Source organism: Lolium rigidum, chromosome 2 (genome assembly GCF_022539505.1).
Source record: "Lolium rigidum isolate FL_2022 chromosome 2, APGP_CSIRO_Lrig_0.1, whole genome shotgun sequence".
Classification (NCBI taxonomy): Eukaryota; Viridiplantae; Streptophyta; class Magnoliopsida; order Poales; family Poaceae; genus Lolium; species Lolium rigidum.
The window spans coordinates 134,875,279-134,886,919 of NC_061509.1; the positions used below are offsets into that span (position 1 = coordinate 134,875,279).

An 11,641-nucleotide genomic window follows, 5' to 3' on the forward strand; every position below is an offset into this window, starting at 1 on the left:
CATCCTCCAAGCTCGTTGGGCTATCGTCAGACACCCTGCCAGAGCCTGGGATGTGCAAACTCTGTGGGAGGTGATAACCGCTTGTGTAATCATGCATAACATGATTGTTGAGGCAGAGCGGGATGATTCACTCTTTGATAATGACTGGGAAGGGCAAAGAGAGTTGGTTACTCCTCAAGGTGCTTCAGCATCATTCCAGGACATTCTTCATGCGGACCATGAAATTCGAGATCTAGCTGTACACAACCAGCTTCAGGCTGATTTGGTCGAGCACATGTGGCAGCATGTAGGCAACAATGCTGCAAACAACAATGAGGAAGGAAATCCGGAAGCCTAGAGCATTTGTATCGTTTTTTCATTTTATTTGAATAATACTTTATCCTTGATTACATGGACTATGTAATGTGTAATACATTTTGAGCATTTGAACTATTTTATATAATATTTTTTTGTGTTTTTCTAGTGAATTTACAAGAAAAACATACCATAGGGCGCCGCGACCCAAATCTGCCGCGTTGGACGCAGCGCGCGACCCAAACGGACGCGCGGACGTGGGGCTCCGTCCGCGCGTCCGCTCGGCCACGCAAACGGCCCAAAACGGGCGGCCCAGCGCGTCCGTTTGGGTCGCCCGGTTGGAGATGCCCTAAGTCACAAATATCCTGTTCAAAGTGGAGTTTGCCCACTCAGGCCACTTCTCTCGTTCTGAAATTAACTATCCCATGAATTTATTTTTGATTGTGCTATCTCATCACTCTTGGTACAAATAATCTCACAAGTACATGGTTTGGGGGCAAAAACATCAAAGGTGTGGCTGAGGTATTAATAGTGCATTCGGCAAGCACAGTTCTAGATTTCTAGCGTACTACTGAACGGGGCACCTCTCGCTGTTGAGTCCTTTCTTTTCTTGCACCAGATTCGAGAAAGATGCACATATGATGGGTACAATGAATCTAGGGAGACCTTCCTGCAGGTGACTCGTATTGACAATTTTGTATATATAAATAATTACCCTTGCTTCTGATCCATAAAAGAGTTGAAGAGGACATGTCTTACATATTCAAGCTTTAAGATGGACCTATAGATAAGTCAAGAATGACCTTTTAGGAATTCTTTTTTACTTTCACTCCTAGCGCCTAAGCCAGTGATGTCTCCCCGTGAGATCCCACGAGTGTGCTCTTTCTTCATCTTTTATACTTACCTTTTTGGAAAACTGCCACCTGAATCATTTTAAGCAAAAAAAGCATTGTTTTTACACCCTGAGAACTCTGCTCTTTGCTGGTGCCTTTTGCATGATGGGTCATGGGTCACTCTTTCACTCACGCTACAACTCAGCTCAGCGACCTTTGATTTTCTTGTAGAAATGAGCCAGGAAATCTTACCGAAATCTGGAGCAGCCGAATCCACCACGGTCACCGAAGATTACCTTGGAATCTCCATAATGCTCAAAATTCGCTAATCATGGCGCCCACACCCACGCCCACTAGGTCCCTGAAAACACCGACGAACCGATTTTCAATGACGGCGACTGGTACGACCTCGATCCTCGTCGCCGTCGTGCTTTTCAGTAGGATATAAGGTGATCAGGGGGAGGATTGCACAATAAGAAAGGTGTCTGCAGCTTCACTTTGTGCCGCTGGGGAGAAGCATGGCTACCTGAGGTCGAATCACCCATCATTCCAGCCTTCTCATTTCTTAAGATGGAAGCGTTTTGCATCGCTCTTTTAGCAGAAAGCAAATGGAGAGAGATCGGTGACTGCCTTTGTTTATGTCAACCCCTTATGTTGCGTAATCGTGCATACTTGTACTGTTTAAGGATGAGCAGCTCATTAGTTCTGATTAAATATGGATTTCAATCATAGAATACCAAAAAGAGAGTGGCTTTTGGGCAAATGTTCTTGGTCATGGTTTGTTTGTAAGGGACGCATGGTTTCCTTCTTTGCCAGGTTAGGTTAGGTTAGATCCGCATCCTCCCTCAAGGGAATCACCCAATGATTGAATGGACGATCATTGATCAGCAAAGCAGAAAGAATGAGTGGCATAATCACATCAGATAAAAGCCAGCTTCATCTTTCGGAATGCCATTATGAGTCAATGATTAGATCTCAGCAAGGACAACTTTGTAGAACATATGGTACACTGGTTATTATTCTCTTTATTCCACTATACATCTGTATGTACAACCTAGTATTATAAGACCCTCAACTTTACAAGGTGCAATATACAGTGGATACATAATTGTGTACTTTGGGGCTGGGAGCTAAATATGTAGATATCTGCCCCTAAAAGAGAAGATCTGTCATTATATTGGATGTACAAAGTTTAATGAGGGTTTCAGATGCTGCGGACTGAAGTTGCTTCTTTCAAAGTGCCAAAGATTATTCCTTAAGAGGTCCCTTCTGATTTACTGTTCCTGTCAACGAATATGAAACAGCCATCTTCATGTTAGTGCACAAAGCAAACAAAAAAAGAGATATTAAACTAGTCCAAGTGTTTTCTAAAATCCCAGATGGTTAGCAAAAGTGACTCCAGGCTATATACTATGTAAAGAACGCAGCTATCTTGTCAAGATGTCATATAAATATAACTTCTGCAAGTGAGCACGATACGATTTGAAATGGTTGGGGTATATCTCAAAAGAGCGAGACACTCTGAAGAACCAGGGTTTTCTAGAAAGCATTCCTATTACTTGTCTATTTCTTTATATATATATAACTTTTACAGGTAAGAACAATACGTTGTGAACTTACAGGGAGAAATCGGAAAGGAATGCAGCACTCAGTAACATACCAAAGCACACAATTTCAGCTAGCTTCTTGTCTGGGTTTTCTAAAGACCAAGCATGAAATAATTCCCCGCGAAGCCTAAGCAGCTCTTAACAACAGCCCACAAAAGTATAATCTAACATTTGATATCAAACTGGTTTTCATGGCAGCTACCTACGGATTGCTCACATAATATCAACAAATTTGACACCATTTAGCAAAACAATGATGTATCGCTCTTCTGTTCGAAGCATTCTTCAGTTACCGAGATTAGGGAATGCTATTAACTTACAACTGAAAAGTATTGTAATTCCTGATGTCAGTCTACGCATGAAACTAAAACATGAAGTAAAAAAATCTGGTCAAACTTTTATTATTAACTAACTCAGATACGAGAGTGGATTTTGTACACCCACGCATGGGTGTGGGTGTTTCCGGCACCGTCCATTGTGCTTTGAGATTCGGATAAAAAGAGGAGAGAGAAAGGAATCTTTCCATCTACCATGGTGGGCACGAATCTCAAGGAATAAATGGACGGTGATGGAAACACCCACACCCATGCGTGGGTGTACAAAAGTATTTCCCCTCAGATACTACATACTAGCAAATATATAATACATCATAATAATTTCACCGATAGCCTTTCCTCTTTTTAACCACTTACTCTGTACAGGTAATATATCTAAAGTGCAAATCATGCTTATCATGTACAACTTGCCATCAATAGTGATAAAAATATAAAAGAATTAAAAGGTACTTATAATCATAACTCAGATTTATTATGATATGCACAAAGTGGCCTTTATGGATGTTTAAGTTATTTTCTTCAATCATCTACCCTTCACAACCATTCCCACAAATTTCGTAGAAAAAGTAAAAAAACTGAAACAATATGGCTGCATGTATTTGCAGTGCCAACCATTAAATAATTTCCTTTTTTTTATTAGTGACTACAGTTCTGAAATGCAGGTACGAAAGAGTAGCCAGCAGGAGATTTGCACATTTGCAACACCTTATTTTGCAATTTGCATATTTGCCCCACCATATGTCACTGACATGTGGTGGCCAATGTGGCAAATGTGTATTTAAGTGTGGCAAATGTGCAAAAATCCAATCAGATATTCCATTTACTGAACTGGATTTTTCTTTGAACTGGAACGCACAACTTTACTTTAGCATCAGTGACTGGACTTGACATGAGTTTTAGACGCATAAATTTGTGGTATGCATAAAAGCGGTAACACAAGGACCACAAATGTGCAAGTAACGCCGCCTTCAGATGCCTTTAGAAGATACCCTAGTCTATAACATATAAATTTCAGGTGAACAGAGTGTTATACAACCCCTGGGACGCTAAACCCATGTTCCTACCCCTGTTGAGCCATGGGCCTACTACAACAGCATCTGGGCCCAACAATAGAGCAACACAGGCTTATAAGTGGTTTTGGGGTCCTCTCCAGTCTCCCCCTTAAAAGTCTAGCCTTATAGGAAGTGGCTACCTTCACCCTTATAAGCCATGCTCTGGCTGGTATAAACCCAAAAAAAAAAATGCTTCCTGCACTCGCAGATCAGGTTGACCTATTGGACCAATTCACCATTATCTGCACCGGAAAAAGCTCAAACTGAAAGACAGTTGTTCAGTCCCAGAGAAGGAGACAGCTAATGTCAAGACAACAAGTAAGCAATAGGTAGTGTAGGAAAATATTTCACAGATAAATTCAATCACACCAAAACTGAAATAGATGTCATATACTCGATACCCGACATCAAAATACAGCAAACAACTAATACACAGCATAATCTACAATCTACAACACAAGTATGACTACATCAGACGTGAACTGATAGCTAACCTGCCTAACCATGAATACAGGAAAATATTTCACAGATAAATTCAATCACACCAAAACTGTAATAGTCATATACTCGATACCTGACATCAACATAGAGTAAACAATGAATATGCGACATAATCTACAATCTACAGCACAGGTATGACTACATCAGACGTGTCAAAACTGATAGCTAACCTGCTTAACCATGAATAAAACAAGCTAATCTACAACTGCACAACTATCTCAGACCTACACTGAAATACTAAATCTTTGGGTAGAACTGATCAAAAGTGGGTGAATGAGTGAATTGACGCACAATTGGCAGGGAAGGAGCTGCCATACACGCATTGGATGCAGCTGACACCAATGCATTCCATGTAACCTTAAAGAAGTTCGTTTAAATTCTGTCACTGAACCCAGCCCGAACATTCGACTGACCCCATCTCGTCCCAATTGTACAAGTCACAAGCACCAGCCAGCCTCCAGATTTAATCGTTTTCCCTTTTACTAAGTCAACAACTCAATGGAAGGCAATGGGCCCATGGAGCAGTGTATAATTATTTAGGTCCATTTTTTATGGATCGAGGGGGCCAAACTGCAAATCGCTAGCTTCCTGGACAAAATCACAGCACAAAGCTTAGCTTGGTCACGTGCGTCGAGCGCCGCGGCTCCTAAAAAAATCTCAAATCCTCAGCGTGAAATCTCAATTCCCCAGCATGTCATAGTGGGACCGCACGATGTGCAGGGTCGAAAGTGTTACAGGTCAGAGACAGGCCACCTGTGGCGACGAGCCGACGCCCTGACTGACGACAAGCACTGCTGGCGGAAAGTTAGCACAAGCACAATTCATGGCCTGACGGATGGATTTTTATTCAAACCTACCTAGTCATGAAGCCATCCTTCCGTAAGCACTTAAGATTTGGTGATTTGAGTGGCATTGGTGATCTTGCTACATCGTCGCTGGACACAAATAAGCATGTATCTTTTCTTTTGGTCTATCAATTGCTAAAACGGGTGCTAATTTGCTGGTTGCCACAGGTCTGTGTAGAGATGCTTCTCAGCAACGAATATTGTCAAAAAAGTGTGTTGCGGGATGAAACGGTGAACAGTAAATGAGTAATTGTCTCATGTGATTTGTTTACAAATATATGATTTCCACTGTCTAAAGATGTTGTGATTGAATGCTTTTAAAAAAAGTGAAAAGTCAAGAATGAAAATTGTGAAGTGTGAATGAGTCCAATCACATGTTTCTGGTTATCAATACTTCTCCTTTCTTGAATTAATTACTCCCACTGTTCCATAATTCTTGTCGTGGTTTTAGTTCAAATTTAAACTAAAAGCAATACAACCATCATGGAACGGAGGGAGTACATGCAAATTTTGTGAATATAACAGGTTTTGCTTATTGCCTCCATAATCCAGGATGCTACAAATGAGGCCTGGGAGTCATTTTTTGCGAGTTGCGACTTTAGTTTACCACTAATATATGTGAACAGGTGGATTTAGCACATCATATAAATGGTATGTCATGTCTTTATAAATGTAACTACAACTATATCATTACACAATGTTGTTGCTTATATTGTCTTTCAGCGGTATATCATGGCACAGTAGATGGTGTGATATAATGATACATTATACTATTACTTTGATGTGCATAGCTTTATAGACCCCATCCCCAATTTTTCTAGATTCGCCTCTGAGAACTGGACAGCAACACATCCAAATGTGCAAACAAGCAAATAAAAAGGGAATTTGGCGTTAGAGCCTTCACCTCTGTGCTTGCGACTCGTAGAACCTGGCGATGCGACCGCGGTTGAGGGGCTTGGGCTTGACGGGCTTCTTCCGGCGCAGTCCGGCGATCTCCTGCACGAGCGGGACGTGCACCAACACCGTCCTCCACGCCACGTACCAACCTGGGGCTCACCAATTGACAAGACGAACGATCTCAATCAGGACCCCCAAGCGGGGAAAGAAGGAGCGGGCAGGCTGCCATACTGAGGAGGATGAAGGAGAGGACGAAAGCGACGGCGAGAACGGGGCGGAAGACGAACAACACGGCGAGCTCCGACGCCGCGGTCAGGCTGCTTCCTCCGGCCATGGCGCCGGCGGCGGGTTGGTTTCCGCCGGACTTGGGGGAAGGGGAGGGGCAAAGCAAAGAATCTCGTTCTGGGAGGTGGGGGTGGGTGCTGAGTCTATGACATGCGGGACATATACGCGAGGAGATTGCTTGTTGCTCTTGTTGTTACTACAATGCTCGTGGAGCTGGGCAGGGGCGCGGTGGCCGAGCAGGGAAGGGCGCGGCGGAGCGAGGAGTTAGAGGGACAACGGACCGGCCGGAAGGAGGCACCACCGGCGAGACGAGGCGCTGCGTTGGTCGGGCGCGCCGCCGTGTCCCGGAAGGAGAAGGTGGTTGGGGAGACCGGTCGGGCTGGGCCGGAGAAAGCTAGGTTTAGATGAGGGTAGTTTAGGAATTTCAGAAAAACTGATAAGGGCATGTACAAATTAACTCACGTGTTGTAACTGAAAGGGGTAGTTATAGGTGATTTTAGTGATGTGGAGAAAAATAATGAGGAGAGAGAGGGAGGTTGTCTGTAAAGTTATAGACAGTTCGTAGGTTTCTTACTGATCGCTTAGGTTTCTTACAGACGGCTTACACACATCATTTTTGTTGTTGTACAAAGGGTGTCTATAACTTATACTCACACATGGTTATGGCTAAAAATAGATAGCTTACAGACGGACCATTGTAGATAATGTCTATACTATTGTCTATATATGACCTAGAGTGCTATTACAAACACATCTATCTAGACCATTGTACATGTCCTAAGCATTTCACAGTTTGCCTAACCGGTATAGTGTTTTGTAAGAAAACTGTTGGGCGTCTCCTAGGGGATTAGAACTCTATAGCCGGACGATCAAATCATCCAGAACCGTAGGATGAGCTCGCAAGCATTTTTGCTAATGGGTAGAAAAGCTCACCCGATTACAGCAGGAAAGCGAAATAGATGTTCTCTCCATCCTGCTTTGCGAAGACCCGCGACACGCTGGCAACGCTGGACGCGGCCATCGACGATGGCACGCCCTGCAGCAACCACCACCGTCGTTCATGGCACATCTGCTTTGATCTGTGCTATACCCCCTCGTAGCCACCAGAACCACCTTGTCCCATCTCCCATATTTGCTTCAAGCTCTGGATCAAATCATAATCCACGTGGGCGAGTCGCCGACAGATATAGCGAATGTCGGCGCAGGAGGACCATTGCAGGAGGACCATTGCAGCAACGATTACATCGAAGATTCAACAACCCGCCAGTGTTTTTCGACCACGACCCCGAGATTGAACAGCCAGCTGGCTCGTTGGTCTTCATCAACCTCAGCAAGGAGGACTAGGCGCCAATGGCGCAATCCTAGTAGCTAGGATTTTTCTTATTTTATTTTATATTTTATCGTCTAATTTACATTATGTAAGTTATTTTATTTATATACGGAGTATAAAACATTATTTTCAAATATTTGCATCAGGACCTGCTCCTGATCCAAACGGATAAAGAATGGCCGGACAGCCGTTTGTGTGTCCACAGCCCAATCTAAATGAATCAAATCGAACATTTTAAAGATTTTATCTAAGAATTTTTTGAGTTATCCTAAATCAAAAGTTGGGTTTGGGCTCTCCCGCGTTTCTTTCCCGCTTTTGCAATACTTCCCGCCATTCCCTTTTCGATGCCCCCAGAAAGCCTGAAGAGAACTGCTCCCCAAATCCGTCACCATTGCTCACGCTTCCCTCCCCCCTCTCTCGGCCGCCACTCGATAATCTAGAAGCTTCCCTCAAGAATGGCGTCGACCCCGGATCTCAAAGACGGTCTCACCGATTACGAGCGCCTTCGCGAGGAGAACATCCGCCGAAACGGGGCTATGCTTGCATCCGTCCGCCGCAAGGCCGACGAGCTCTCCGCCGCCATCCGGTCCGCTAATCCTAAACGAGGGCGTGGGCGTCCCCCGGGCAGTCCGGTAAGAAGCCCTGTATGAAGCCCGACCCCCGGCCAGCTCCATCGTACTCCGCTCCAGCGGCCTCTCTCCCGCCTACCTCTCATCCTCCCTTGCGTCCTCCATCCTCGGTGCTGCCTCGTCTTCCCCAGCGGAGGGCAAGACTCGTGCGGACGATTTCGATGCTGGGAAGGAGCTGGTGCTGAAACCCGCGCACGTGAGGAGGGTGGTGACCTCCCGTGTACTGTCGATGCGGGTCCTTCCACTCGTCGACCGGACCGTGGTGGCGGCGGGAGATAAGTTCGGGAATATTGGGTTCTGGGACGTCGACGGTGTCTCGGAGGATCAGGATGGTGACGGTGCAGGCGTGCTGTACCGGTATTTGCCACACAAGAGCGGTGTGGCGGCAATCGTGGCGCACCAAGCGGCACCACAGAAGGTGACGCTCTTGCGCTGCCTTTTTTCATTTGTGATTGAACTAGAGTATCTAGCTGTGTGTTTCCCGATTGGGTGGATTGATACTTGAACTGAAGGCACAAGGATTTGATGCATAGGTTCACTAGCTCGTGTTAGTTTGAGGTACAAATCGAAGCTGTTTATGATAAAGCGAGTAACCTTTTATCATTTGGGTTATTGTTAGTCATTTGTCGGGATAACGATGCTTAGAATTGTACTCATTATTATAAATTTTGCCATGTATCATGTTATTTGTAAAGTCAACTGATCGAAGGAATTCCTTGTTGTGGCCGAAAAACAAAGGACTATAATTAGATAACTTGACTCACCCAATTTGGCTCATGGATAGTAAGAGTTAATTTCCTGAGGTGTGGCGATGTCTACATGAGGTGTGGGGATAGGCGGGCAGTAGGGTTGGTTTGGGTGGCTCCAACGGTGGCTCCATTTCGAAAAATCTGTGAGTGGTTACAGGACAACATAGGGCAGTGGGTGAAGATGGAAGATGGCAGGTCTAATTGTCATGCTTATATTGATTTTGTCATCCTTGAGCAGCCAATCACCTCTAGGTTAGATAATCTTCTTTGTTGCCAGTTTCTAGCCTTAAGAAATATTTCTTCCTTCCGGTTACTGGTTTTTCTTTCATTCTTTTATGTGGCTCTTTGTATCCTAGATGTAGGGTGTGGGGTTTGAATTCTTTCAGATGTATCTCCTTGATGTGGAGTGTGTTTCTGATAAAAGCTTTCAACATCTAAAAAGGCGATTGTAATTCTTGGACTCCTCTTCAGAGTAATCCATATGTGCATCTTCTAATCATGTGTCAAGGTAGCTAAATTAGGTTAGATTTACCCTATTTCACATGCAACAATAGTATTTAGATGTTGTATATTTTTTTGAACGTCCGGTATCAATTGTAATTCTAATTCTGTGGTGTATTTCATATACTTGGCTTCCAGATTTACAGCTGTAGCTATCAGGGTGAAATTTGTCTTATGGACTTTGAGAAGGAGAACTTTAATATGATCCATTTGTGTGAGTCTCCTGTTTACTCGCTCTGTCAAGCACAAAATCGTGCCAGATGCCTATATTTTGGTGATGGAAATGGTGACCTGACACTTTTCGATGAGCGTGTGGGTAAGGTATCAACCAAATGGAATGTGCATGACAAGAGAATCAACTCAATAGATTTTCATCCGGAGAACACACATATGCTTGCTACCAGTTCAAGGGATCGAACAGCCTGTATATGGGATGTGAGAAGTATGAAAATGAAGGAGCCAGATAGCTTGAAGGTTTTCAAACTTGATGGACCTGTTCAGTCAGCTTATTTCTCACCTAGAGGCTGCATGTTAGCAATAACAAGGTACTCTTTTCTAACCATTTTCCTACCCTTCTTCAGCTTGCTGTTTGACAGAAGGTTCTCCCTCTTCTATTTGCAAAACATGTTTCTTGAACCACTATTATGTCATGGCTAGACTCAATAAATATAAGTTGATGTTAGACTATTTGCGGGTTGTGCCAAATTTCATAGCAATCTGCTGTAATGTGTAGCTTCAGTGTTAAAATATTCTGCGCTGTTACTGACATCTGGATGATAAAAAAAAAATCCTTTCAAATGACATTTTTCTTGTCGTATCCAGCCACAGCCTTCATGGTACTGTTCGAGTATTTAGCATGGATGACTTTGATAAGTCGCATGAGCATAACCAGGCAGGCAGTTTGCTTCATAAATTCAAGTATGACAGCTCGTCTCACTTATTCCATTGATCTTGAATGAATATTTGTTCATGTAACTGATCGAACAAGATTCATTGGTTGCAGGGTAATCTGGGGTTGGAACGACACCGACCTATATGTTGGAAACAAGAATAAGGCAATAGATATTATCTCAGTTGATGTCAATGACAGTGGCCTCTCGGCTCGGAACAACACATGTCTTTGGAGTGAATATATGACATACGTTCCATGCCAGTTATCTGCACACCCATATAAAGTTGGCCATCTTGCTTGTGCAAATTGCCGTGGCAAGGTGTTCCTTTGGACCAGTGCTTAAATAAAAAAGATCTCCAATGGCTGACTTGTGAACTGGTCCTGGGCTCCGGGCTCTCTTATTCCTAAGTCATGCTTGAAAGATTACTTTTATTATGATGGCTGTAACATGTTGCTGGATATCCAGCCGAAGAAATGTATCATATTTAGTAAGTATTAAAGCAGGGTATATCACTGTCTTTGATGGTTTAGTTGGTGGACCTGCTGAATGTTGTGCTATGAGGAATAGATTCTCTTGACCCGAGAAGTTCTGATATAAAACTGTATTTGCAGTAATAACGCTGTATAGGTTGGTACTCTCTCGCTCTTAATACTTGTCACATGTTCAATGAACCTACACAGATTTTAGCCTACATTCTGCATAAATCTGCGACAAGTATTTGAGGTGAGGGAGTAGTATTATACATGCAAATATAAGTATTCCCCCTATCTACCGTGTCATTCTTCTTGTCCTGTGGTGATGCCATAACTGATGTGGTGTGATACAGGATCAGAGTATTGCTGCTTGCTTGCCACATGAAGCCATTGACATGTCATACATAGCTCCTCCGA

The 11,641-nt window shown here is 43.6% G+C and overlaps 1 pseudogene; it reads left to right on the top strand.

The window, feature by feature from the left end:
- The first annotated feature begins 8,434 nt into the window (after positions 1-8,434).
- Positions 8,435-11,275, top strand: LOC124687287 (annotated as a pseudogene).
- Positions 11,276-11,641: the final 366 nt, after the last annotated feature.